The 22,999-nt window shown below is 36.6% G+C and overlaps 1 protein-coding gene and 1 long non-coding RNA gene across 21 annotated transcripts in view; one reads left to right on the plus strand and one right to left on the minus strand.

Moving 5' to 3' along the window:
• The window catches only part of LOC127960111 (forkhead box protein P1-B), a 181,526-nt gene that overhangs the window by 88,203 nt on the left and 70,324 nt on the right, over positions 1-22,999 (plus strand). The window lies entirely within an intron of this gene.
• Positions 13,629-19,320, minus strand: LOC127960114 (uncharacterized). The gene is made up of 2 exons (XR_008154327.1): positions 19,177-19,320; positions 13,629-19,102 (listed from the first exon to the last, which is right to left on the minus strand). It is a non-coding gene; the product is annotated as an uncharacterized LOC127960114 (long non-coding RNA).

Here is a 22,999-nt window from a genome sequence, read left to right on the forward strand (position 1 = left end):
ACCGAACGGTTCAATACGAATACGCGTATCGTTACACCCCTAATATATATATATATATATATATATATATATATATATATATATATATATATGTGTGTGTGTGTGTGTGTGTGTGTGTGTGTGTGTGTGTGTGTGTGTGTGTGTATGTATAATTTGCTATATAAAATAACATTGTAGATATTAACATTAAATAACATTAACAATAGCATGCCAGTTTAACATTCTGTGAGCCTCAGATTCTAAATAATGAATAAAAAATTAAAATAAAATTCTTAAATTCTGAATTTTTGCAACCCTGCTCAGAGGTAAAGACAAGAGAGAGTGAAGAAAACCCACATTTGTGCTCTTTTTCACTCTCTTTTCGCTTTAAGGTATCTGCTTGTAAACTGTTAATATTGTCAGATTGCACTAGAGAAAGGCAGAGCCTCCAACTTATTGCAAATCCTGAGCAGGAGATTGGTGTTATGACACCGCATATTGCCCCAAATTGCTTTATTGGTAAAACGCTAGTGCTTCCTTCAATTTTGATAATTTTATGGAATCCCTCGTTGAACGGTTTAATTATGTTATCACCCAACTGGCAACATCTGTCTTTATCCTGGAACAGGTGACAGTTTTATTACGGGACGAATCTCTCGGCTGGATCTGCCGATTGATGGCCGATCTGATTCATAATCATACAGATGGAGATTGAAATTGTACATTAATGTGCTTGTACGTAGAAGAGAGGAGAAATAATTATTTGCAAGGAGAGAGAAAAAAAAAACAGAAACATGCTATGCGTGATTCTCCAAAGCCTGCTACAATTGAAGCATATTGCTTTTCGGGATCGTAACTAATTGTTGCAAGCAATATATCCCTCTGGCAGTGCCCTTCTCACCCCCCGATACCCCTGATGCTTTACTCCGCTCATTTACAGGAGTGATGTTTAGAACAGGCTGTCTGGAATCTGCAGGTAGTAGTTGTGTCGTCCCAATGGCATCTCTGATCTCCACAGTGATCACACACAGTTCACCCATGATAAAATGCACCTACAAGTAGTTTGCATCCTGTTTACAGGGTTTGATTGACAGCGAGGTGATGAGAGGGGCTTCTCTGCGCTTGCATGCAAAAGTCAGATCGACCGAACCACTGTGGAGAGCCTCTACGTTAGAGTGTGTGCTGGAAACTGTTTTACTAATGGATATCAGGTCAAATGGTCAGCAATGGAGACAAGTAGTGGAGTGAGAGAATGTGTGTATGCATTTGAAGAGGCTGCCAAAGTGAGCCCAAATGTGTGTCCATATGCGTGAGTGGGTGGGTTTTGCATCACTGCGTGTGTATAAAAAAGGAGCATCCTATTGTTCCACTTCCCATATACCCTTGCTTAAAAATGGGGGTCAATTCGTATGTATGCATACATGTGTGTTTGCTATGCTGGTACCATTAGTGAGTATGAAGCACTTCTTATTGTCTGCTGAGACCGGATGGGCTTTGATGCCAGCGTGTGTGTGTGTGTGCCTTAAAGAGGGGAACTCTACACTCTGAGCAGGTGTTCCCAGCAGCTGTCGGACTGTGGCTGCACTGGGAAATGCATCCGTGTTGTTTTAGTATTAGATGGCTTATTTGGAGTCCCGAAAGCAGCGAGGGAGGATTTCTTCTTAACGCGCCACTTGAGTTTTCTCATGAAAGAATAACCTCTGTCTCTCTGTAATCCTTCACGCTTTTCAAACAATCAAACATCGCTGTGGCGTGCTCGCCTTTAAAGAAATGCATGACGATGTCATTTCATACTTTTGAAATGTATTAATGCACATATACCCGTTTTCACACGATCTTGTGTCGTCATAGAATTGGAATTTTTACATACAGAGCCTAAAATTAACAATCGCCCAGTGGAGAATGGGAGTAAAAATTAGCATTGGCGAGTATATGAAAGAGTGTTACTCTCCTGTTGTCTGCTAACTGTTTTTATTCATTCTAACAATGCCTTGGGAATATGGTATGGTTTTACGCAATTAGCAAATCGTATAGACTGCGTTGAAATTGTATAAATATGTAATCTGATGCGCTGCCTGTTTTAGAGTGAAGAACAGCACTGAGATCTTTTCACATGAGCCACTCATGATAAGTGTATTTAGTATCTCAAAGAAAATTGTAACAAACATCTTATCAAGTTTGTAATCACCATGGTTGATAAATCAGTCATCAACAAAAGAGAATTTTATATGAGAACTTTCTAAATGAAATAATAAATTGTTATTATTATATAAACTAAAATTACAATGAAATACTTTACAGTTAAATAAATAAAATACATAAATATTGCAATTAAATGTGCTTCCCCAATTTGTTCTGCCAGTTGTTTTAGGAAATAATGCACATACTGTTTGATGGCTGGTAGGTTTTTCACAAGTCACCGCTATTTGCAGGTGTGGCAAAATGTTAATTTTGTTTACATACAAGCAAATTAAAGGATTATAAAGTGGAGGACGTTTCTTTTTTTTTTTTGTTTCGGCTAATATGACCCAATTTTTTTTTTAGAGATAAAGTTAAAGATGCCACAATATCATGGGGATATGTTTTCACGTGGGGGCTTGTGCAATTTTAATGAGTGTTTCTCTTTAAAAACTTCACAGAATTAATATGTATCAAGAAAAGTTTTTTTTTTTTTTTTTTTTTTTAATACAGAAGACCAAAAACTTCTGGGTAATTAATATTCATAGTCTGTGCTTGTTAACACCCCCAATGCAAATGCAGTGGAGATCCAATTAACATAGAATGGTCCCTGAGGAGTCGGGATGATAAGGGTTAAACGAGCTATTGAAATTGAAACCAGGCCTTTCGGCCCGTTTTTAAAACACTTATTTGTTTCAATAAAACGGTAATCCGTGTAGCTGCTCGTTTCTCAGATTAAGGCATCTCAGTCTGGCTCTGGAGGCTTGGAATGAAGGTACCGATGTGTGTGCGCTCGTGGTGCCCACCCGTCACTAATGCAGAAGTGCTGTAGCTGAGGTAGCTTTTATTTCTTATTCATAATCTGCTGGCACTAGGCGGATAATAGACGTCAGTGTTCATTCAGAGAGCGGCGCGTCAGCCAGACCGCGGCTGACAGAGCAAAGTGCTGGGGTTCTGCATGTCTCTAGCTAGCTACCGGCCCTTCCCGTATCATTCCCCAGGGTGGGGATGAGAAACGCACCTGCTGAAGCACTACAAGAGTCTTGAACACTTAACAATGCCTATAAACCTGATTGTCCTGTGATTTGATGATGATGTGCTGCAGCTGTTTGTTTTGTTTATCTCTGACATGCACATATTGCCTCACAGAATCAAATCTTCATCATTGGGTTATTACAGTAGAGAGCGTTTAAAACGTGGGAGGGACATTATAAAGACGTTTATGGCACACATAAAGATGTTCGAATGCCTTCTTAGTAATTATAAGCATCACAGGAGAGACTTTTTGCACTTGGGAGGTAAAGAAATTACCTTTGACATACAGAAGTTAAAATGTATTGGGTTAGTGATTTTAATTTATATTCATATTAATTTATATTTATTTCTCCGGTCTTCATTGTCTCAGGATCCTTCAGAAATCATTCTAATATGCTGATTTGATTACCTATGTTGAAAACAGTTATTCTGCCTAATATTTTGTATTGTTGTTATTGTTAAAAGGCAAAATTCTTGTTACTTTTTATCCGTTTAATGCATCCTTGCTGAATTATAGTAGTAATTTCTTTAAACGAAAACAACAAAAAACGTAATAACCCCTAACTTTTAAATCGTAGTTTGTGTTGTTATTATTATTAGCCTTTATTTAACCAGGCAAGTCAAGGGTGGATTTTTATTTACAACAACAACCTGACAGCAATTTCTGGAATCTCCTGGAGGACATTCAGACATACATACTGTATCATTATAAACATACAATATGTCGCAACATAACATGAAAAAAGTTTTGCTCTATAGAAAGCCTGCACATTTTAAATGTGCAAAAAAATGGTCAAGCTAAATTTGTTAGAAACTAATAGCCATGGACCCAAAGCCACAGACCTCAAATTTAGATTTCATGGGGTTTTTAAGTATCAAATATCGCACGACCCCGAGTAAAAAGATTACAGGAAATAAAAAAGCTCAAATCTCATTCTGTTAGTCCAGAATGAACAAGTCTGACCCATCTTCCTCCAGCAAACCCAGTTATGTTCATCACAGCCCTCTCGTGCCATCACTCCTGCCAGTAATAACCACTTCCTAGGTGTGCGGCAGTGATGTGGCCTCTATTCCGAAGAGAAATGGTGCTGGCCGCTGACTGCTTGTGTACCATTTGGAGAATGATATTCCCTGTCAGTGCCGTGATGTCTTCCCATAAATATCAGTGATGGCACCTTGCGTTCTAGGAATGACGCCCACCATAAATAGTTCCCCTTTGCACACCGTACACATAAATCCTTCATCCTACCCTCCTTTTTTTTCCGTATGAAAGGAAGGAGGGAAGGAAAAGGTGATGTATTATTTACATGGACAATAAAGAAACAAATGTTTTGCAGCATGGAAGAACGCAGCGAGCAATTCCCTTCGCAGTGGTGGGGCGCGCGACCGTGAGACGCTCTGAGCAGCAGTGAGCTGTTGTTATTTGCTTGTTTACAACCTCTGACATGATGTAATGGGACTGGCCGTGAAAGCACTAGCTAGCAAATGGCACAGAAAATAAGACCAGGCCTTTAAGTCTGCACACACTCGCTGTCTATCTCTCTCTTCTCTCTCGTTTTCTAGTTTTTTTCCCCTTGTTCTTACCCACTGTACTCTCAGATATGGTGTGCTTTGACTACAGAGATGTGAACCCTGAATATAAGTCACTGTTTTTTGCATTAGGATCTCCCCGAGGTAAGCAGAGAGGCAAAGAGGAAAATATCTTGTCCAGCCGTGAAATGCAAAAGTGAAATCTAGCAGAAAGAAATATTTATGAGCATTTTCTGCTTGATTAGATGTGGCCGTTATGAGCCGGGAAAGACAGAGATGCCGGACAAAGGGCCGTGTGCGGCTTCTGAACAGATGTGTAGAGAGAACACAAGAGCAAGGGTGTGATTGTTTGAATGGGAAAAGGGTTTGAGTGATTGTACTGTAAATAGGAATTGGAGATTGAGGCATAATTCAGTAGTCCTTATTTTTAGACTATAAACCACTACGCCATTACTATTCCCAGCATTCCCTGAAAGTAGGTCTGTATATACTGTTTATATGTCAAGATTTTGAGAAGACTGTCTATATCTTGTTTTTAGATTGATCTGTTTGGGTTTTAGAGGGCAAAAGAGTTGCCAAAATCACAACAAAATAAATCAAAACAAATTAACATGTATATATTGATTGATATATAAAATGTTTAAAATGAAGTATTTAATTATTTATGTATTAATAATTATTAATATATATATATATATATATATATATATATATATATATATATATATATATATATATATATATATTTGTAAATCCTTTTGTAAAATTCTAAGTATTATAATTTTACCTGTTTATTTTGAACCCCCTAGTGGGGTTTTGTTTTGTGACTTTTGTCTAAGTTTGGTAGCATTTATTTTTGGTTGCTATTGTTTTTAGCTGTTGCTTGCATACTTTGCACAGAAAGCAAGACTGTGTACGCAAAATGCAAATATTGTCTTCCTGTTGTGTGTGTGTTTAACCCTGTGGATGTGTGCATGTGATTCTGTTTGTGTGAATCTACGCCGGTCGTGTGTGTTACGGGGGGGTTGCCAAGGGTTTGTGGGTAATTTCCCTAATGTCTTCTCCTATCAACAGAACATCCTGTAATAGAAAACGTCTTAGTGAAATGCTCATATTATATTTGACTGTAATTTATCTTCATAAATGCTTATTGTTATGGTATGATAAACATTTCTCTTATCATTAGATCTTACAGCACAATAATTCAACTAGCATGCGTGATTATGAACAGCAGCGCTAGTAAATAATCTCTTAATTGCAATATTAATGCAGTCGTTTTGTGCACAAGCAGTCTGTTTGGCTCTCCGGATGGCATATTTGATCCGAAAGCAAGCATGTGACATTTTTTAAGGATCAGAGCATGTGTAAAATTATGAGAGTATGATTAATTTTTCAATTTCTCTCTGCGGATATCTAATAATTGTGCCCACAGATAGCCAAAGGCTGCTATTAAACATTAAAATGCAGAAAAAAAGAGAGAAGAAAGAAACCACAAACAAAAAGAAGAAAAGATAGAACTTCTGTAGGGCAACAGATAAAATAATGCAAACTAGTCAAGGTTTGTTCAAATTGTTCACACTTTGTACTACTGTAGGCCTTTTTTTAAATGATTTTTTAAGCAAAATAATAATAATAATAATAATAATAATTTTGTTCACTGTTAAAGGACTAAATTACCTCAGTAATTATTTACTCATCCTTATATTTTTCTCTGTAGAACATTAAGGAGAATATATGAAAAATATTCACACTGCTGCTCTTTTCCAGACAATGAAACTGAAAAGGAAAAGACAGCTGTCGACCTCCGAAAATTGCATCTGTAACTGGTTTGATTTACTAAAAGTGATTGCTTTAAGAGCAAACTGTAGTTTGCGTGCCTATACATTATGTGTGGATGTTTGATTTTATTTGAAATGATAAAAAGATTCATTCTCTCCGTCTGTCTTTCGTCATCATTCTCCTGGCCTCCATCTTTTCTAAATCCTCAACCCCCCTCCTGCTTAGCCGTCTTTATCACTTTTCTCTTTCCTCTTAATATCATCCTCATCTCAGATTGCCATGGCACAGGGGAGATGCGCTTGTTGATCAAATTTGGCTCGCGTAATGCTCGGCGATCCGCTTGGCTGAATGCTGAGGACCAGCACCACAGTGGTGCGGTGATTGATTGATTCAGCCTGTCACAGGACAAGATAACAGCATCAGTAAACACTGATGGAGTAGATCGCTCTACTCCTCCACAGTAGACCACCGTGGACAACACATGTTTGAATGTACCCTAGCCCGCTCAGGGAGATGGGGTTATATTAAGGGAGAGCTATGTGGATGTGTATTTCAATCAAATGATATTGATTTTGAGTATCACAGTTTAAAAGGAAAACTCCTGTCATCATTTACTCACACTCATGTCCTTATAAACCTTTACAAAGAACAATAAGTACCAAGTTCAGTTCTCTGTTTCCACAACGAGATCAGTGATATACAAGACCTGATAGCGTTTGGTATCGGTGTTAAACATGTTGAATAACAACTTAATATGTGTGTTTTCTCGCCATGTGGTTCTATATGACTTTGAATATAGTGCACAAGTTATATAAAGTTTTTTTATTATTATTATTATTGCCCTTTGTGTAGATGGACAGCCTTTGGTCCCACTCTGCTAAGGTTTGGGGTCATTAGTTTTGAGTCATTTTTTTAATTTTATTCAGCAAGTATCCATTAAACTGACCAAAAGTCAGATGTTACAAAATAATTCAGTTTCAATTTATATATATTTTTTTTATTTAAGAAATCCTATAAAAAAAAGGTTTCCACTAAATTTATAAAAATATTTAGCAGCACAGTTGTTTTCAATATTGATAATCAGAAATGTTTCTTGAGCATCAAATCAGCATATTAGAATGATTTCCGAATGATTGTGTGACACTGAAGACTGAAGAAGTAATGATGCTGTCAATTCAGCTTTGTCATCACATAAATTACATTTTTAAATTTTAATTTTTACTGTTTATATTCAAATAAATGCAGCCTTTATGAGCATCAGTCTTCTTTCAAAAAAAAAAAAAAAAAAAAAATATATATATATATATATATATATATATATATATATATATATATATATATATAAAGTCTTAGCAACACTAAAACTTTTGAATTGTAGTGTGTACTTTTGTTTAACCCTTTGAAGTCGATTAACGCATATGCGTTTTGAGTCATTTTCTCCTGATAACCCCGAAAAGAACTTAAATTTCACTTTCAGTTTTAATCGTACAGATAAGAGCAATACATCAATCAAATCTGTAAAGGGTCTACTTGTTTTTTGGATACAGACATAATAACAACAAAACTTTGTGCACTTATAAAATAAAGATAACAAACAAGTTGTGCTGTCTGCAGCCTTTGTCTGTGCTGATCTTCTTTTACAAACATGTCATTAAAATGAACTGTAACTCCGTGAATACTCAACGAAAAGACATGAGAGAGATATCTATAGAAAAATTAAAATATAAAAAAATTAAAAGAAAAAAAAAGAAAAAAGAAATAAAGTTTAGAGTTTTCTGAAGATCTAGGTCGGATAGGTAAGATAGGTCCCACAGAAGGCTGAATGTCATACAAATGTAAAAAAATAACAATGACAACTTCATTTTTGGATAAATTGCATTGTCTCAATAATATAAGGAATTTCTTCTTAAGACAAGCTTCTTCAAGGTGGTCTTGTTGACAGGTCTTAATCTTGATAGCACTACTTTAGTTAATGTTAATCAAATGCTCTTTTGCTGGTTTTCTCCCTCATTAATCAGCTGCTGATAAAGCCATGTTAGGATTTGCCAAAAAAAAAAAAAAAATTAACTATGTACGATAAATTAGTTCTTTATCTTCTTAATAAAATCAAAGTGGACATGTGGAATGATTGAGGCTATTTATAGCCCATTGGGGAGATAGACAGACTCTTGAGACGAGAGAGAAGTCAAAGGGAAAAGTTCTGGACAGGGAGGCTGGAATTGAAAATGATGTCCAAGGGAAATATCATCTCTTTTTTTTTCTTTCTTGCTGTGTCTTGCTCTCCCTCTTTCTTTATAATTCACACCCACGCTCACCAAAAAAAAAAGAAAATTTAGTAATTTACTTGCCCTTATGTCATTTCAGACCTATACAGCTTATGTCTTCTGCTGAAGAAGGAAAGTAAGCTGCAGACAGTTGTAGGCTAAACCTTTGTATTGTAGATGAACACTTTCTTTCTTTTGAAGTTTTAGTTCAGGACAGTAAAATGTGAGTATATGAAGGCCTCCATATATCCCACAATCCTCAGATCTTAAGTACACCTCAACATTCCATCTCTCCTATCTTAAATCTATAAAGTGCGGGAAGACAGCGAGTTTCCACAGAGTTGTGTTTGTGTCATCTGTTTTTAGCCATCTTACTGAAGCCAGAAACACACACGTACGACACCACATATTTCAAACTGATGTTGAAGTCAGGAGACACACACGATCCTGCAATCAAAATGATTATTCTTACAGCCCAATGTTTGTAAGTGTTTATGTGACACTAAGCATTGGGTCTCACTGCCATCATGTGTTAAACAAGCACTTGTCTATCTGTCAAGCTCCATAAAATTATCATTATTTGAAGAAAAACTTTTTTACACTGCAAACAATTTTTGTATTCATAGTCGTAACAGTTTTTACTGTTGTAGTATACTAAATACTGTTACTAAATACTAATAATTGTTAGTATTTTTATTATAATTGTTTTCATTTTTAAAATTTATGTTTGTTTCTTTTTTATTTTTTGTATAATATTATTTTAGAGAGCCAACCACTGACCAAGAAAATTGAGGAAGGGATGATGTGAGGCAGATTCTAATTTGTATTGGCTTCAATAGCACCATCGTAGTGCACTTTTTTTTTTTAAGCCACAGTTTTTCAACATTTCTAATGCACATTTATATATTTTATTTCATGTTCAACTTCAAATATATGTTTCTTTTGTAAATTAATACATATAATTTTCTCTTTCATTGTTTCCTTGAATCATCTCACTTTCTAAAAGAACTTCTCTGGTCTGTTAATGAACACACCTTTTGTTGAGGCGAAAACCCAGAGAACTTCATATTTCACACACCAGCAATGAAACCATACCGCGCTTTTCACCGCCAACGAAATGATGCACAATATAAGAGCTCGCCGTAATAAAGTCAATTAATTGGCGCCTGTGGCTATAACGTGGACATTGTGTATAGATGGAGATATTTAATTTAGGCCAACAGTCCCTGTGTTTGTTCCATTGGGATCGGGAGACAGTGGTGCGTCCCGAATGAATCAAGCAGTAAATGAGGAGCAGAAAAATAGGTAATTATGTTAATCTCACAAATGAATGAGATGCTGACCTCTCGCATTAATTGATTTTATGCGCCTGAATCGTATTTATCTCTCTTTTGATATATTTTTCCATTAACATCTCTGATGTAATTAAAGAGGTTTTATTTTGAAGGAAATTAGCCCTGGATGCCGGCGACCATTAAAGGAAGAGAGTCACTTTTATGCCACGTTAACGAGACAACGGCGTGTTGCCGGCGTTTTAGCCGCGCTACGCTTGCCCGCACAAAGACCTTAAAGCTTAAATAGCTGCTATTCTTTAACCTTAATCACTGAGTTGACTTGCCAGATACTCTGCCTGACCGCGTATGCACATCCTGTCGTGAGCACCTCTTGTGTGCTCACGCCCTTTCCAGGTTCTCGTTTTTGCACCTAATCAGCAAAAAATTAAACTCGTTGTGGGCTTTGCTCCGTATTAAATGGGTGATTATTGGTAATAAATACTTTTTTTAATACTCGCTTATTACATAGGCAGTTCTCTTGCTCAGTTAATGAGTGTAATTCGATTTGCTTGAGAGATTACAGTCCTCTCAGAATTAATGCGGCAATCCCGTCCCCTGGATTTAAAGACATCTCGGATTCTTCACAGGTCGTGTGCTTCTGCGAAGTTCCTCTCTCACATAGCAGCTAATGGAGTTGAACAGCAGGCTGTCACTTCACTATATAGCCCATGTGCCCTTGGTTCCTGCCGAGCTTGTTGTTTAGGGGCTCCGCTGTTGTTTAAGTTTTAAATGGGGTTTACCAAGCTGATTCAAGTGATAGAAGGTTTTAGGGAGATCTGTGAGCTGAGCGAGTGTGTAGACCAAAAGAGGGTGTGCAGCTTGGTGTAAATCGCACACAATCAAACCACAAACGTTCAATTCCTCAGAGAGGTGGCACAAATTTCTTTCTTGATCTGACAGTTTCATATTTTTATCACACGTCTGCTGTAACGTTTTCAGTCCTCTGCATAACTCGCCTTTTAGCTCCAAAGGTGTGATCGTCTAGTACTGAGACAGTTTAAATGTCGAAAGTTTCTTCACATAAGCATGGCCGAGACACTTCCAGTAATGCCATTGAAAACATGCAGAAAAAGCCATTGATGGGAATAATCTGTCTCTCAGAAGTATTGACTTTTCAGGTGTGACGACTCTAGAGATTCTCAAGAGCTCAACATTGTCTCTGTGCTTGGATTTTCTTGATACTATAGCCTGAATTGCTAGTAAAAGATGTATGCTACTGTTTAAAAGTCTGTTCTCACTATTTTTAATTTTGCTTTTATTCAGCAATGATGAAATACATTTGTTTAAAATTGACAGTAAATACTCTAACACTGTACAAAAATGTTTTTTCTATTTCAACTAAACGTTGTTTTGCACTCTATTCATCAAGTATCATGAGAAAAAATATTGTTTTCAGCATAAGTAATAAGAAATGTTTCTTGAACACTAAATCAGCATGTTAGAATGATTTCTGAAGAATCATGTGACGCTGAAGACTGATGGCTTTACCAATACAGAAATAAATAACATTTGAAAAATGTATTTAAACAGAACATAGTTACAGGTATCTTAAATTGTAATAATATTTCACAATATTGCAGTTTTACTGTATTTTTCAACAAATAACTGTAGCCTTGGTGAGCATAAAGACTTATTTCAAAACCATTTAAAATCTTACAGACCCCAAATCTTTAAATATTGTAAATGAAATATAAATGTTTCTCATCAAATTGCTTAAAGAGAAAATTGACTTAGCCATGCATATTCATGTTAATTTTCTCTGTTTTTTATTTGTCCACAAAAACTTTTAGAGAAACATCTGAGACAAAATTGATACTTGAATAAAACAGTGAACTCCATTTACACTCTTGAAAAAAGTACCTTTCAGAATATTATAAAAAATAAATTTCCTTTCCATCTGAAAAAATAAATCTCTTTATTGTAATTTCTTTCTTTTTAGACAATTCATCCGTCCATCCCAATGCAGTAGATGCCCTCAGCATCTCTTTTTATGACAAAAGCAATCATTCTTTCTCCTCCATTCTCTCCCTCTCTCTCTCTGGGATAACATTACCCAAGTTGGAATGACTTGAGCCCAGTCTGTAATTCCCATGAAGCTGCCCGGTCTCTCAGCAACTCAATCCCAGACCGTGGCCAATCACACTGTGATATATCAAGAGCTTTCTCTCCGGGCTCACTGCCTAATGACACCAGGAGCTGACCCTTTGTGTCTTCCTCAACCAACAGCAGCAACACACACACATTGATTTAGCTGACTTCAGGTGAGAAGAGTCTATGAAAATGATACAACAGAGAATTCGCAGAGGGGCTTGTGAATTATTGTGCCTCTGTGGATCTTTGTCAGTTACAGAAATCAGACGTTAGGACAGATAAGTCATGTGAACTGTGTGCTTAGGTGTTTGTTCTTGACTTTAAGTTGGACATCCAGTGGGAAATGAGGGAAAGTTAACCATTTGCATTTGTTTTTCTGAATTGTGCATCAACTTCTGTCTGTTAGGAATTAACTGGATTAGGAAAAGTAATCTGTAAAATTATAATTGACAATAGCTGAAAAATGAAAGGAGTGATGTGTTAGATTTTCATGAAAGACTACAAAGATAAATATTAGTGTTCAGCTAGTCGTTCACAAGAAGGTTTGATTTTTAACTTCCTGTGCACTTCGAGCTGGTTTGAAATCTGGCCAATTTGCATATGCTCGTGCCCATTCTTGTCAACAGTCAGCCTATCTGACCTCAAATTAGTCAAAATTAGCAGAATCCTTTTATTAGAGAGATTTGCAGATTTTTCTAACAGCAACCTGTGACTTTCACATGACTTGACTTGATACTGTAATGACAGTGAGAAAGTCCGTCCGTGATATAAAGCCCCACACCCAGTTTTGATTCAAAATCATGACAAAAATCAAGGTTCGAAAATCGAATACTAATTTGAGTCAACCATCGCTGTGTTTGCAAGGCTCTCTCGCACCCCCTTATTTTTTCGTTTCTCACCATACAATCTGATGCAACATCTTGAGCATAAATGCAATAACAGAAAAGAATAAGTTCCTATATTCCACATTCCCTCTCAATCCCCAGCGCTGTTGGCATGTTCTGACTTTTTTCCATGTTGACAAATGGATTACCAGAGAAAGCAGTGGCAGGTTTACCTGAGCAGTATATCCTCAAGGAGAAAAGTGAAGTCAGAAGGCATTGTGTATGTGTTTGTGATGGAAATCTAACCTCAGGTTGCTTCTTAAGTTCCCTCACGTCACTCACCTTAGCCTTCCCGACAGGGTTGTTATAGTTAAGAACATATAATAATAATAATAATAGATCTATTAAAATAAACTAATAAAATATACACAAACATACAACAAACTTTCTAATAATTAAAGTAACCTTTAAAGAAAATATAAGAATAAAAACTGATTCAAAATATTACATTAAAAAATTATAAAAGTATCCTAATTATAATACAATTTCCCAGCATCCCCTCACAACCGACATCCCCAGGATTCCCACGTAGGCATGTTAGTGAGTGTTAAATAAAGACTAGAATTTCTTTCTAGAGTTTTCATTTCATTCTCCCCTTAATTATTTAACTAGATCTTTGGGATTCATTTTTTGAATGAATAAGATTGTTTTAGAATATGTAGTCTGCGACTGGAAATGTTAATGAAAAGACCAGACTCTATTCAATCTGTTGTTCCATCTCCCATGATTTCTGGAAGTTTTCTTTCCTCTGGAAATTTTCTAAAGATGTAATTTTGATGTTTAGTCTCATTTTCATTCATTCCGAATGAAATAAGCCATTGAGCTGCGGTGCTTGTGCAGGCGCTGCACGTTTGAATCTGGCTTATATCATTTTTCTGTTCTGCCCATCATTTCCTGCCCTCTCTTTAAGTCTCAGTCCACACAGACACCTCCTCACTAAGGCGTTGGCATCATCATTTCTTGCTTTCAGCCAGTAACGCTGATTACTCTAGTACCGTACTGCACTCTTAACGGCACATATTTCTATGTGGCAGGTTCCCCACGCCTCTCATTTCTTTCTCATTTTTTTTTTCTACTTGTGGTTAATTCGTCTATTCTTATGAGTCATTTAGTTCTTTAATTACCGTTAGCAGCAGATGCACAATGGAGTATTAATGTGAGTGGGTTTTATAGCCACTCCATCACCACGAGCCTGTGAAGTCTAAAGGCATAATTGACGTGGAAGAGCTCTGAGACGGGAAGACAATATTTTGCAGATGGCTTTTCTTGTATGCTAGAAGGATGTTTATGCGTTTACATCAGACTAAAGGGGCAATAAACACAATCGTAATTCAGTAACTGTCTTGATGGACAGATTCTGGCATCGAGTGCTGAATTGAGGTGTGTATTAAATGACAAATAGAATTGAAGTTAAATGATAGGCAGCTTGTGTGTGTATGGGTTAGCGATGGATCGGTATGGTCAAATAGTCACTCAGTATCTAATTGGTTAGTGAGGCCAATGAGTAAATTATGCAGTTTTTTTTAGCTTACAGTTTGGAGATGTACCATGTCATGGTGCCAAATCAGTTATTGGCTGATAATAGTTTTATTTATTTATTTTATCTTAAAATCATTAGTAATTTTAATAGTAAAAGATTGTAAAATCGACTAGTCTGTTTTGAAAATGTCATTTCGGACATCCCTGCTTTTGTATATGTGTCTTCGTTTAAGCCAGAGAGAAAACAAGCTGGCGTTCACGCACAGATCTCAGCATACATCACCTTGTGTGTGTTTGTGTATGTCTCCGTATGTCCGGCTTTATGAATGGAGCCCCTCTCTTGCCATCTGTTGTTAAGCTTCGAAATCCAAACAAACTGCAAACTGAGGCTGTCAGAGCTGTGTAGCCGAGACGACCCCAGACCCGGGGTCACACATCCGTACCAGGCACACAGCGCCCTATTTACTCTCCCTATACCTCCTTCATCATCTCTCTCTCTTTTTTTCTCTCCGTTGCTCTCATCCATCCATCAACAGTCATGCACCCCCACCCCCCGCCATCCACATGGAAACAAACGCACAAACACACACATGCAAACACTCACCCTTCATACCTTCATGCACCCTCTCACTCGTTTTTCATTGTACTTTCCAGACGAAACGTTTGTCAACTGCAAACATTACCAGTCAATGAGGAAAACTGGTTGCACCAGCTTTTTGATTAAAGTTAAAGACAATGCTTGTCTACTGCAATCATTCACCGAGTCTTACATGGTTTGAGCACAGCAATTTGAAATGTTTAGTGTTGTCATTAATATTAATAGATTGGTAGAAAAGTGCAGCCATGGGAGGGAGTAGTAATGGTTTGAAGTGGGTATATAACATTGATTTATTTATGTATTCTACATGAATTAGTTTAGAAATCTAAACAGCGAGTGTGTTTCCAAGAGGCCATGATTGTACGAGCGCCTGTTTTCCATGTGAAGAGGCTTTTTGGAAATTGCATCAATTAGATACTTAACAGGAAGCTGACCGGCCCTCTTTTGCATTGCAGATAAATGTCCAATCTAGAAAACGAACTAAAGGAGGCAGAATTAGCCAGAGAAAGAGAATCTCAATGAATACAAACAGTCCTGATCTTCAGTTCATACATTCTCATGCCAGTGAAGGAGCATTCCTGAATTTTAATTAGGTGACACTGACAGTGAATGGAGAATAACACTGTTATCCTTTTTAGTGTATTTCAGTTAGAAAATTTATGGAATAGTTCACCCACATTGTTAACCACAATATGTCATTAAAAGATGCACATTTTATTTTGTCAATTGCATTTTATTACAAATTACATTGTTTTATTTTATTCTATTTTCTAGTTCTTTACTTTCTATATTATGTTAGTCTAAGGCCAATCATTGCATTGCATTTACAACACTATACAAAAATCAGTCACCATTTGAAGAAAATAATACTTTTAATTATAATTAAAATAATATTGAGTAAGGATTCATTAAATTGTTGTAAAAGTTACAGTAAAGACAAAAGATTTTGTTTTCAAATAAATGCCATACTCTTGAACGTTCCATTCATAAAAGAATCATGGAATAATCTTATCTTATGTAATAATAATATTTTCACAATATTACTGTTGATACTATATTTTAGATTAAATAAATGCAGCCCTGGTGAGTAAAAGAGTCTTTCACAAACATTTGACATTTGGATGACATCCTGTAAATATGAGTGAACAAATAAAATGTATATTTTGGGTGTTCTGTTTCTTTAAAGATCACTCTCACAGTCTACTTTGTAGTTTTGATCTAGAAGGAGACAGAGATGGATTGAGACTGAATAAAAATAAGCAATTGGGAAAGCAGGAGTGGTGTAGCCAGATATATTTTCTCTTAAACTTTCTCATAAAACCTTGACAACTTTTAAACCTTCCCAGGAAGCCCTTAGGACCATCCTGCCAAAAAAGTCGATCTAATAACTGTGACATTTAAGAAAAAGCCCTCCAGCTCTGTGGAGAACAAGAAGATGTGTTTAGTCCACGACAGTGCTATGCACTAACCTATTAGCAGTCTTTTCTGTGGGTCATGTCTGAGGAGCCCGATCTCCAGACCTCTTAACACTGTGTAAACAACCCTTTCTACTTCACAATGGCCGCTGGGAGACAGTTTCACCTGTACGCACATCTCCCGCCAATTAAAGGCTAGATTAATCTGAGCCATTTCACATTCAAGGTCTTCCCTGCCACGGGAAGGGCACAGTGGTGAATGGGAAGACAGATAGGGAGCTTTAGAAGACCCTACGCAAATAAGCACCGTCTCATTTCTCATAGTCAGGCCTCCCTTCAGATACACACAAAACCAGACCCTCAGAGGTTAACACAAGCTATTGTCTTTACATCTGTCCTGCATTTACTGTCTCATCAAATTTTTCATTTCACTGGACTACACTAAATTTTTCCCCTGCTCACCAGCATTAAACAGGTCATTTTTCTTTTGTGGTATTCGTTATTTTGCTCATCTCTGGGGCTGACAAGCACTTCTAACAGCTCTAAAGTAAGGCAATGAAAGAAAGTTAGATTCTGTCTCACTCATACAGTACACTGTGCTTTTAAATTTGCCCTTTCTTCTGGTATTGCCAGGCCAAGATGTAATATGCAGGTATTTTTTGCATTTGTGGTGCTGATTTTATACAAACCTGGATTGGAAAGAAGCTATATTTTTATTAAACACATTGATGTCTTCTGCCAACATTTCTATTTAGCAGATCATGTTGCCACTGTATGATGCAAGCTGTAACAATGGAACCTGCCATTAAAAAGGCTGTTTCAGCTACACTAAAACAATTATAAAACCTAAAGCAATTTTTTTTAACACCATAAATGTGAAAAAATATATATATATTAATGTATTTATTTTTGGATTTGTTTGTATTATTATTTGATTTAACAAACAGATATGACAAACGGTTACTTTTTAGTAACTGTTTTTTAGTTTTAGTTTTATTGTAAAACCAATTTGACAGATGTTCAAAGCTAGCAAAGGTATTTTTTTTTCCTTTTTTTGGACTGTGCAGTTAGCATTTCTAAAACAAGACTTTTTTTCAAGATATTAACACTTTTTTTTTCAATAGTTGTTTATTGAATAAAATTGTATTACATTTTAAGCACATTCATTGATATTTCAGCTGAAAATGAGTTTTTTGCAATGTAGCCCTTGTGACAACTTCCCCAACTAGTACCAGCCTCTCCTATTTACACTGTCACTGACACAATACAAGATCTTCCTCTATCCCTTTCCATTTCTTTCAGGGTAAAGGGAATCCACAAATTGGGCTTTGTGTGGCAAGTGAAGCCAGGCTTACACAGCGGGAACCCCCAAAGCCTGTACATAATCCACATGTGCAAGTGGCAAATAAAGACGCAGACATCCTCAATCGGTATCACTGGAATGTGACCCTTCAACACAAGTGCTGGCTTAGATACTATATGCTACACTCGATTGCATCCCGTAAACAGATGAACCTGCAGAGCGAAGCTTTGAGTGTAGGGGACAACAACCAGGAAAAATTAGTGTTGTCATTGTCAGCGATTTCGCAAAGGGCCTTTTTGGGTCCTCAAGGGTTGTTTTCTGATCACAAACACCTGGAGGGGTTATCGCGTGTGTTTGTGTGTGCGTTGGTGGAGCCATGGCATCAAGTAATCCTAACGAGGAATTTTAATGAAGGACTCTCAAGACATCAGATGTCCGGTGCTCAATGAGTCGCATGAGTCACTTTCAAGCAGCGTTACTGCTTTAGAATTAAAAGGACTAGACAGCCACCGCTGACCTTTTCTTTTGCATTAAATGATTTTAATGAACGTGTTTTCTTTCGTTTTCCCCCATCCTATCCGCTATCATCAATATGTATTTTGGCTGATTAGCATCAAGCGTTGCCCATAGCAAGGCACGTTTGTGCTCCTTCAGCAGCTCAGTCATCTGTTAGCATTATCCGTCTTTGAACCGTTCTTGTATCGGATCAGTTCCACCTAATACGTCTCTTGATTCTCTATTGTAGCGCCCAGACAGCATGTTGTTCTCCTCGCTTTAAACGCGCCTTCAGATGCCTGGCCTGTCATCGTTTGGCAGTTTATCGTGCTTGTGTCTGGAGCTGCTTTTAGCCTAGCACGTCTATCAAACCCCCGCTACCTTTGAATGCCAGATCAAAAGAAGATGAATTCCAGGCAAAGAGATGGAAAGGGGGAGTGCAAGGGGGCTGTTTGTGCATGTGTGTGCGTAGGGACGGGCGCTTTGTAAACATCAGAGTGACAGCTCACAATGGGTCGCTTTAGCGCGACGCTAACACTCCGCCAGTTGCTAGCTTGTTAAACAACAAATAATTCCTTTGCCCGGGGCCCGCGCTCACCTCGGAAACGGTGCCAAGTTCATCCTCTCGCTTCTCATTAGTTTTGATCCTGACAAAGTCTTTGAATCATCCCTTCGTTGCTCTTTTGTCTTAATTGCTTTTTTTCCGACATATTCGATGAAGACGTATCTTTTAGCTATCTGCATTAACAACAAGAAATGTGTTATTATTAAGCTGCGCTTGTGAAGTCTTATTTGATATAGAAGATGTTCACCTGAAAGCGTTCTCGACAGGAAGCCGTCTTGCGGTTAGCGTAGCCTAATGTTGGTTTTTTTTAGACCTCCGTATCTCCTGATTGATCATCTGGTTTGTTTGTTGACAGCCTTTCTGACGCAATTAACAACTGAAAGCAGCTCTTTGTACTTTGTGTCCTCATCTTGAAGTGTCTCAATATCACATCCTGTTGACTCAAATATCCTTGTTCCAGCACTGGCTCAAAGCAAACCAAGTATTTTTATGTCGTAAAAGTTTCTGTGTAAACAAAGTGCATGCAGCGTCAAAGTGCTCATGCAGTAATCTTTATTGTACGGTTGAGGGAGCGTGTTTGACGTTCTGTCTGGCATAACCACCAGACCCGAGAGTAAGAGGGTGAGTCGTAGCAAAGTATTACAGGTTCTAAAAGAAGTTTGACTCAATTCTTTACTTTTTATCTTTGGTCACATGGGACTCTGCAAAATGGTGAGAGAGCACCTGAGAGGAAACGCATAAATTAGTAAAATATACACATGGTTTCTTGGCAAGACATTTTTTTAAAGAATCGATGAAAAGAGATAAAACCGAGAAAAAGCCTAAGATTCAAATCTGGTTTGCATTATAGCTCGAAAACATTAAACAAAATAAGAATTTAAGCATTTTATAGGCACTTTATATGTGAAAAGCATTTAAATAAATCAGAGTGAATTTATTTACTTGTAAAAATATGTAATTATACATAAATATATAAACAATTTAAAGCACTTTACAGCATTTTTAGGACTTTTATATCAGTATGTGTGCAATGCCAAGCTAAAGGGGCATAATATTGATGTAATTAAAAGTGCAAATGTGTATATGTAGTTAAATGCATGTAGTACATTTAGAATAAAAAGCAATCGATTAAATATTAAGCAAAAATTATTTTAAACTATAAACCATTTATATTTTTATTTTAACAGCATTGTAACATTTTTTAAAATAGAAAATCATACAAATCCAAGTATTTAGAAAAAAATTATGTTTTTCTTTTTGAACTTTTCGAAAGAATTTCCACTAGTAAAACAAAAACAACAACAACATGAGTGCAAAATATCACTTGATATATCCACCTGTCCCTCTCTTTTAACTTCATGCAATGAATGGGTTTTCTCATATTTCAGCCAGTCACCCAAAATGAAGAGTTTTGGTCCATTCATGGCACTCATTCATGGAAGACTTTAGTGTCATATTCTCATGCATATTTAATTAGACTCCTATAAATAGGGTATTTATTTTTCTGCTGTGTGAGGGCGCCTGGCCGGTCAGTGTGGGAGGGGGAGAGCGCGGCACTGGTGGTTTTGGGTGAGAGAGTGACTTAGGGACTGTCCCTTTCAAATAAGTCTCCGTCATATTTAGCGGGCCTCAGGTCTGCGTGGAAATATCACTCATTTATTTATTTGATGAAGAGTTTTGATAGGTTGGGAAGTGTTTTTTTGTTCCATTGTGATATTACTGGAATTTAAATCACAAAGAACTTGAAGGGCAGAGGAGCGGCTGGTATGTTATGCATTGTTTGCGACTTCGCTTGTGTGATTTAATCTGAGATATCATATTTTAGTTTTTTTATAACTTTTTCTCTATTGCTACAATTAATCTACAGTTTTACGGTATGTTTTTTTGCTGCTGCATTCCTTATGAAACGCCCCCTTTGCATGAGAAATTAGTAAAAGTGTTGTGTCACATATAGTTTTTAAAAGCCTCATTCTTCAATAGCAGCATCTTTGCAAAGCCTGTGTTCATTGCGACAGGAAAACAAAAATAATTTGATATGTGGTGCATAAAACTGATCAGAGACCTTATTTAAAGCTTCATTAGAATATGGTCATGCAGAATAAGACATTAACGTGTTTTATAAGTACTAATAGACAGCCCATTTGCTAGTAATATTCATTCAAATAAGCAGCTAGTTAATATTGAGAATTGGTCCCTAAGCTAAAGTGGTGTGAATGAAAAATTATATTCTCTGAAAATTCCATAATATTTCACAGTGTTCACTGTTAAGTATTCACTATAAAATGTAAATCGACCTGATTTAAGGATCTTCAGTAAATCTTTACTATAAGGTCCAATTAATTAACAATTAAGATATTTGCTACAGTATTTATTAATCTTTTTTATGTTAATTAGTAAAAACTGTTTATTGTTCATATAATAATATGCATAATAATAACTGATGTAACTTTTGACTTGAATAATGTATTAGTAAATGTTGAAATTAATATTTAATGCTAATTTCAGAATCAGAATCAGAATGAGCTTTATTGCCAGGTATGGCAATATACGATGAATACGATGAATTTGTTTTCATGATAGAAGCTCCGCAGTACAACAGAATGACAGTGACAGGACAAAAAAAAAACATAATAAAATAATAAATTACAAAAAATACAAATAAGTAGGTAAGGAATGACAATATACAAATTGACAATTGTATGGCAGGTATATTACAAAAAGTGGTTATGTATGTACAGGTATATTATGTGCAAAATTTAAGTGTACACTAAGTGTGTGTGAGATAAATAAGAGTATGTGTATATAAATATAAATAGTGTAGTGTAGTGTGTTCCACAGTTGTTATAAATTGTTCATTAGATGGATTGCCTGAGGGAACAAACTGTTCCTGTGTCTGGTCGTTCTGGTGCGCAGTGCTCTGTAGCGTCGACCAGATGGCAACAGTTCAAAGATTGATTTTACTGGATATGAGGGGTCCAGAGTGATTTTACTGGCCCTTTTGCTCACTCTTGATAAGTACAGTTCTTTAATAGAAGGGATGGTTGTACTGATGATTCACCCAGCAGTTCGGACTACCCTCTGTTGTCTTCTGAGGTCAGATTTTGAAGCTGAGCTGAACCAGACAGTTACTGAAGTTCAGTTACACTACACTACATTACACCGAGATAATCCTGCAAAAATTATTTTCATCAATCAGTATTTGTCTCGTTTCCAAGTACAAACAAAAAAAATTATCTGAACATCCAGTAACACTTTACAATAAGGTAAACATTTGTTAACATTAGTGTTACATGCAGGAACTTGCTGCTGCCAGTACTTACTCTGATAAGGTGCTGTGAGTATTTAAGACATCCCGCTGCTGCACAAATAACATATATAATAACCAAGCAGAAACCTTCCAGTCTCACTCGTGAAACCAACAAGGAAGTGACTGCAATTCATGGAATGAGTGTGGCTCCTCAAATTTTACCCAAATTTCTGTCATGAAACTCAGATGGCGCAGGCTGATGGGTCCTTAATTTAAACTGTTACAAGCTGATTGGTTCATGTTGCATACAAAGCCAATGAGCTTGTTGCTTTACATTTAAATATCTTGTTAACATTCACTTGAGCATTTTGCAGGATACTTTCAAAGTAACTCCCTAGCTCCTTTCCCTAGCTCCACCTGTATAGATCTGCTATGGCTATGGGTTATTATCATAGGCTGTATAAAACATGTATGTAGAAACGGTCTTTCCGAAGACTGTTTTTGAAGCCTAAAGTATGCGGAGCAAAACGCAATATGTTATTTGTGCAGCAGCGGGATGTCTTAAATACTCACAGCACCTTATCAGGGTATGTACTGGCAGCAGCAAGTTCCTGCATGTAACACTAATGTTAACAAATGTTTAACTTATTGTAAAGTGTTACCGGATCTTCAGATACTTTTTTTTTTTGTTTTTGTACTTGGAAACGAGACAAATACTGATTGATGAAAATAATTTTTGCAGGATATCTCAAAACATCAATAACGTCTGGGGTGCATATATGTTATATAAGTTTTAAAGTGCAGTAAAGTAGTGTAGTGTAAT

The sequence above is a fragment of the Carassius gibelio genome, chromosome B6, assembly GCF_023724105.1.
Source record: "Carassius gibelio isolate Cgi1373 ecotype wild population from Czech Republic chromosome B6, carGib1.2-hapl.c, whole genome shotgun sequence".
Classification (NCBI taxonomy): Eukaryota; Metazoa; Chordata; class Actinopteri; order Cypriniformes; family Cyprinidae; genus Carassius; species Carassius gibelio.